This window comes from Gossypium hirsutum, chromosome D01 (assembly GCF_007990345.1).
Source record: "Gossypium hirsutum isolate 1008001.06 chromosome D01, Gossypium_hirsutum_v2.1, whole genome shotgun sequence".
In the NCBI taxonomy this organism is placed as follows: Eukaryota; Viridiplantae; Streptophyta; class Magnoliopsida; order Malvales; family Malvaceae; genus Gossypium; species Gossypium hirsutum.
In genome coordinates this window covers 2,508,103-2,515,624 of record NC_053437.1, presented here as the reverse complement: position 1 = coordinate 2,515,624, position 7,522 = coordinate 2,508,103, and the positions used below count along the sequence as shown (strand labels likewise).

Sequence of the window (7,522 nt, the reverse complement as noted above, 5' to 3'; positions counted from 1 at the left end):
GCTAGCAGGCCATAGCTTTCTTAAAATGAAAATTTTTAACTTTATTCCTTCAAAGTTTATAAAATTTTAAATAAATACATGGTAAAATTATAACTTATCCTCAATAATGATACATTTTTTAAATAAAATAATTTTTTATTGTAATTAAGATATATATAGTCAGGAGAAATGCTTAATATTCATTTTCTTTTTTTACAAACAATCAAATATTATTCGTATTATTTAATTATTCTCTCACTTTCCACCCCCAACAACATATAAAACAACGAAACCGATGCCTGCAAAAGCATACATGTATGTGTGTTTGTATATATATATATATTCTCTCTGCACATATAGTAACAAAATTGAATTTATGATGGCCTTCATAGCCTCAACCCAAACAAGAAAGTGAAAGCTTTTACTCTTAATAAATGAAAAAGAACAGCAGAAGTGTTATTACAAAGGTGAAAAAGTTCAGCTCAGGAGGGATAGACAAGGAGGGAGAAGAAGAGATGGGTGGCAATGGTGTAGAACAATGCCCAACCACTACTATAACACCAAATACTGGACTGCCTTTTACATGCCCAACAAAAGGTCTTACAAGGTCAAGAAGATATTATTTATTTATATATAATTAAATAAGTAAAAAAAGAAAGAAAGAAAGAAGACAAGCTCAGGTAGGATAGCACCAGATTATGACGAAGAAGAAGCCATTTTCATATAAGATTTGCCATGCATCAGCCCTAGATGACCTGAAAAAAAAAAGAGAAAAAAAATTAGATGAAAATAAATAAAAAAAAATGTAATTTATTTAGTTTTAATTTAAACTAACCCTAAATCCTAAATCCTCGAACCTGAACCTGAATTGATTAAATTAGAAGATAATAATACGAGATGAAATTTAAGTTGTGATCGGAAAACTTTTTAGTTTACCATACCTTGTGGAAGATTGTGGGTTGGTTTCTTCTTTGAAAGCTTCCTCTTTTCTTTTTCCTCCATGGTTTTGTTTTTGTATGGAGACAGAGAGGCAAGGAAGAATTGGAATCACAGTAAAATGAAAATTTTGATTGTAAGAGGAGCAGTGAGAGATGGGGTTAGGCTTTTTATAGGGAGAGATATTGCATACTCAGCCACACTGAACCCACTACGTCGAAGCCCGAGATCTGTTGACTCCATCGTTCCTCGAAATTGTTATTAAATTATTTGAAAATTTTTATTTAAGTAGTTCGACACTCAATTGTAAAATTGACGTTGTGTCGTCTTCTCCATTTTCACCTTTGGCACTAATTGAAATGATAAATTTCTTTTCTTCTTTTAAAATTTTGCTTTTTATTTTTCTATGTAACACCCCTTACTTGGTCCAGTCACCGAACCTGAGTAATAGAATACTACGAACAAATACCAAACAATTACATACAAATTATTTATCAAAATCTCAATTAATCATCATCATATCAAATATAATCAAATACATCATGTAATTCAATCTATTTCGGTTTTATATTGAGCATAAGGTAGCTTAAAAAACAATTCAGTATCAATCAGGCATCAAATCAAAACAAAATAGAAAAATAAGAAAATTATGCAAGCAAGGGTCATACGCCCGTGTCCCCTAACCGTGTGGGTGGACTACATGGCCGTGTGGACAAACCGTGCCACAGCCTGATACCGTGTGACTTCATGAAACAACTTTGAATGTCATTAATATGCAAACCAAAATTCAAACAACTTTCTTCTTTGATATCTGACACTAATCATCAGTAGGGGAGAAGTCAGAAATTTTATTTGGGGGTGAGATAATATTATAAAATTTTGGAAGGATCAAGGTTAATTTTTTTTTTGTTAAAATGCTTAAATTATATTATTATTTATTGAGAGGGGCTAAAGATGTAAAATTTTATTTATTCAAGAGCTTAAATACTTAATTTAAATGATTTATATTTTGGGAAGGGCTAAATAGAAAATTTTCCCATTTAACCAAAAAGACCCAAGGCCCTGCCTGCCCCTCTTGGCTTCGCCACTAACAATTAGACCAGCTTGGATCTGAGATATGTTCTTCTACTTGATGAGTACTACTCTACCATATGAATCGTCGAATTGCCGCTCAAAGCTGCCAATCGGACTTTAAAAAAAACTTAACATTTTAAATTATATCAAATTAAAGTATAAAGACTAAATACATAATTTTAACACAATAAAAGGACTTACTAAAATAATTTTCTCCTAATGAATGAATATGAAAAGATCATTTGTAAATGAACAAATCCAACTTAGGTAGCTACCTATATAACTTTTATTTCCTATTTCATTTTTTAAATATAATTTTTACTTTCAACTTTTTCTCAAAGGTAAATATTGTAAAAAGGTCTTTAAACTATTACACTTTATTCAAACAAGTCCTTAAACTATTTTTTAGTAAAAGAAAAACCCCTTTTCCTACGATTTTTACCTATAAAAACCATTAATTTTAATATCAAAGTAAAATCATTTTTAATTTCGAGTTTTTATCTTAATTTCTTGTTGAAGCAATAAAAATTCTATACACTTTTAACATCAACATAAAATTTAAAAGAGTAATCAAGATTTTCAAAAGAGTGATTCAGCGTGCTGATATATAAGCAATTTCAAGAAATTTTAAAATATTATTTTGTTTTACTTTCAAAAATTATTATTTTATTTTTATTAATAAACTATTCTCATAAAATTCAAATTAGTTTAAATTTTTTAAAAATATTTCACTTTAACAGTAAAATCAAGAGCTTTCATGGGTAAAAATTTTAGGTTAGGAGCTTATTTAACTAAAAAAAAAAGAGAATTTTTACCCATGAAAACGAAATAATATTTTTTTCCCACCACTAAAAACGAAATGTGATTAAAAGGAAAACAAGATAAAAGAGAATCAATCATTGAAATTGAAGTATAGGTACAACGTACGTACCAATGAAGTTGCATGAAGCTGTTGGCAATAGCCAGCAGCAAATGGGGGGCTATTGCCTTTATCATATTAGGGAAGTTGATGTGAAACATGAGACCCTGAATTGTTGAATCAAGGAACCGTGTGTTCGGACAAAGAACATTATCACTTAAAATGCTTGGAGACATCCCCCCACTTCTCACATATAAATTTTCATTGGAGAGTATCAACAAGGCTACTTTAACCAAATCAGGAAACCAATAATGTCATAGATGGCCTAAAATCCACACCGTTGGTAATAAAGGTAGGATCGATGCCGGATCAAGTGTAATTTATATGATGTAGCCGGTACCAGATCAAGCGTAATTAGTATGTTATATCAAGATATTCGAGATGACTTTGATCCTTTTTCGGTGACTTGATCTAGTCAAGACTTAACTTTTACGATAAAATGTCATAGTGACACCGTGGAGTAACCACAATCAACTTTGTTACAATAACAAGCTACAAATTACCTTGCTGTAGTGCTACCTTGCAGTTGTTGGAACCATGGTCGGTAACATGATTCCATGAGGTTTTTGATGTAGAGGTTCTACTGGGGTGGCAACTGCTAAGCATATGGCTCATGTCATTGCTTATTATAAAGTACATTAATAGGTTAATCGATTTAATTCTAACTTGGTTCTGAGGAAATGATTGTATGAAATCGTGACGTCACATCATCTGCATCCCTTTTTCAATCATTTAATGCCACATCAGCATTTTCATCCTGAAAAAAATTATATCTAAATGAAAATCTTGAAATTCCTACAATAACTACAATAAGAATCAATCAATATAATGCACAAACGGAATTACAATTACAATCAATATATTGACCACTATCAAATTCCTACAACACGCAAAGACTAGTAATCGCAAAATATTCGAACTTAGATAGTGGGACTTAAACTAGAATACAATTTGGACAAAAAACCCACAAATGATATTTATCACCGATCTATTATTTTTAAGTGAAGCTGAAACTATTTTTCATTTTAATCGATATTTACCATTGTGCTTATAAATCAAAGGTAAATTTACTACTATGCTTTAACTCTATATTAAAGTCCGTCACTTTACATTTATTTGATTAAATTTTGTCTCTAAAATTTGATTTTTATTGAAATTTTCTACTCAATTTTAATTTAAAATAACTCGAAAAGAATTTAATAATTTTTAATTTACTTTTTTTGTTTAACCATAATATTTAATATTTCATTAAATTTTGTCCCTAAAGTCTTTATTTCAAATTTGAGTTCCACTCCTTGTGCATGTGAGTCTAATTTGGAGGTGGTGTGGGTATTAGAGAGGCACATTTGAGAGAGAAAAAAAAATGTAACAAAACTCTGCAAAGATTCTTGCAGAACAGTGATTACTATTGGTGGTCCTACTTACAGTTTCAATGGAAAATTTTCCTATCATTTTTTTAATATTTAATTGTAATTCACAATCTTTTAAATTATTATTATAAATTTGGGAGATGTAAATGATACAAAACTCACTATTTTTTATGATCGTTTTATAGTTCATGTTTAAGATTCGTAGTTATTTCTCAATGTTGTTTTTAAAGTTTGAACTTGTGTCTCCCGTTAAAAGTGCAATGTCAACATACAATAACTTAATTATGCAAAAAAGAGGTAAATTACATCCAAAGTCATTCAACTATTAATAAGTTTACCTTTTAGTCACTTAATTTCAAAATGTTTCAAATTAGTTTCTAAACTATCTGAACGTTATCGTTTAAGTCATTGGCTTGTTATCTTAGTAACAGACATTTGATGTGCTCGTTAGGTTAGTATTCATCATTGGGTAAACTACACCCTAAGCCACTCAACTATTAGTAAAAGTTGCAAGTTTGGCATTGCATTATTAGTATGTGTACAAGTTTACACTTTGGTTACTCAATCTTTGCACCATTATCCCTAACCTGATAATCCAAATAGTATCAATGACTCGAGCTCTAAACCCTACCAAAGCCATTGTCAACTCCACGCCTTACTTCTAAACCAACCACCTTAGCAGCCTTTCATACTTAACCCACTCATCATTTCATTTTCGACCAAAATCATAACTCAAGAAAATCCACAATCAAGCTATTCACACACCCTTATATCGAGCCAACAATCAAATATTGCCACAACCACAATCAAAGTAAACACACACACACATATAGATATATATAGGATGAAAGTCAAGCCCAAAAAAATACCTATAAAATTAAAGGGATAAAACAAAATCAAGAAAAAAAGAATCAAAGTATTAAGAGAGAGAGAGAGAGAGAGAGAGAGAGAGAGGAGTCAAATGTATCAAATTCGATCAGGAGTTAGTTGAAGAGTTCCGAATGATAAAGGCTCAATCCAAACAGTCAAAGAAAAAGTCTCACTTAAAAGAGGAACATATCGAAGTGAGGTGGCCATCCAATGGTGGTGGATGAAGATAAAAGACATTTTTAGTTAAAGCTTTAGGTTTAAATCAATGAAGTTTTAGGTCATTTCAAGGAAAACTAAATCATAAAGTTGAAAGAGAAGGGAAAAAGCTTTGGTTTAATGTGTTTCTTCGTCGAATAAGGAGGCTGGACAATTGTGAAAAAGGTCCCAAAATCCTATTGTATAACTTTCGAATAATTCAATGACCAATTTTTAACTTTTTAAAATTAAGTAATCGAAGTGTAAACTTACTAACAATTGAGTGACCTTAGGTGCAATTTACCCTATGATAAATAGTGACTTAGCTGCCATATTAGATGTCGAGTGCTAAGTTAACAGGCCAGTGACTTAAATGTTAATATTCGAATAGTTCAACAATTTAAACTATAGCATTCAAATAGTTCAGTGACCGACTTGTAAGTTCTTAAAATTGAATGACAAAAATATAAACTTACTATAATTTAATGACCTTGGTATAGTTTACCAAAAATGCGATTAGATACCTATCACCCTTTACTTACTGAAATTGGGATTTTAAAAAAAGTCAAAATATGTTCTTAGTCCTCGTACTTTGATAAAAGTTGAGATTTAGTCTTTGTATTTTAAAAGTTAAAAATTCAATCCTCCTACTTTTTCAATTTAAAAATCTCAGTCCAATCATTACCATTGATGATAGTTTCTAGCAAAATTTATCGACTTAATTGTTTATTTTATATCAATAATACATCACGTCATATGAAAATAGTCTAACCAAAATTTTAAATCAGCTAGAAAATTAGCCATTAAAGTAAGATTTTCAAATAAAAAAATTGATTTAATACAAATCTTAAAATTTTCATTATAATTCGAGGCACACCATATTAATGGGCCCTTATCCACTTTACAAGCCATGGACTAGTATCCATTTTGAAAGAGGTTAAAGTACTTAAAAGGTCCCTGTATTATAGGAACTGAATTAAATTAGTCCCTATATTATTAAATGGATCATTTTAGTCCTTATACTATTAAAAAGAATCAAATAAATTAACTTATAACAGAGATAACATTTACTGTATAAACAATATCTTAAAATTTAATTTTTCAATTACAATTCAATTCCAAACAAAAAAATTCATTTACAAAACCATAAAAACTTAAAAAATATTAACTCTGGTAAACAATTTGACCTTATTTAATTATTTTTAATAGAACAGGGACTAAACTGGTCCACAAAGACACAAATTTAGTCCTTAGTCCTTTGTCCTTATCTTTCAATTTGACAAAATTTTGGTTTTTTTTTAGTTAGTGTTAATTGGAAATGCAATCAATTATATAATTTTTTTTCTGTGTCATTAACTTAATAAAGAGGGGTCCATGGATCATGGTGTAGTGGGTGGTTGACCTAGGCCCTTTGGAATAGGTGTGGGATTAAATTTTGGCTTGATACATAATTTGGTAATTAAGTTTGACATTTTTTCTAATGTCCGTGTTATTTTTTGGTCAAATCTAGTATTTGTATTTGATAAAAAGTTATATATTTTGGTGCCCATAAATTACATCGTTAATTTTTAGTTTTTAATCAAGGTTTTAGAGTTGATTTGATGGAAATTCATAATTAGCTAATAATATTAGCAATTAACTTAATCAAATCAACCCTAAAAACCGAATTAAATCACATTCATCGAATTGTATTTGACAAATTAAACACGAAATTAAACAAATTTTAAACTAACACTAAGTTTATTTTATTAACAAAATCATAAAAAGTTTAAAACTATAATTTTGACAATTAACTTTTGGGTACCAAAATATATAACTTTTGTCAAATACAGATACCAAATTGAACAAAAAAATAACACATATGCCACATTAATTTTTTTCAACTCCGAGTCATTTAAGCAAATTGGGTCAGATTGAGCCTAGGCTAAAGAAATTTTTTAAAATCGAGTCTAGGTCTAACTCAGTCTATGAATACCTCTACTTTAACATTGCCAATTAAAAGTGTTATCAATTTCGGAGTAGGTAATAACAGTATAAAAGTAAACAAAATCAAAATGCTGCCGAATTTAAGTTGAGGATTAAATATTGAATTTCAATATACTAAGGGGACTAAAACCAAATTAGACCTAAAAGAGGAAAAGGCTAGTTCCGTAAATAAAACCCGTTCGAAGAGCATTCA

General features: G+C 29.7%; 1 long non-coding RNA gene across 1 annotated transcript; it reads right to left on the bottom strand.

Moving 5' to 3' along the window:
* Positions 1 to 387: 387 nt before the first annotated feature.
* Positions 388 to 1,314, bottom strand: LOC121213729 (uncharacterized). Its single transcript, XR_005909160.1, has 2 exons — positions 921 to 1,314; positions 388 to 734 (listed from the first exon to the last, which is right to left on the bottom strand). It is a non-coding gene; the product is annotated as an uncharacterized lncRNA (long non-coding RNA).
* Positions 1,315 to 7,522: the final 6,208 nt, after the last annotated feature.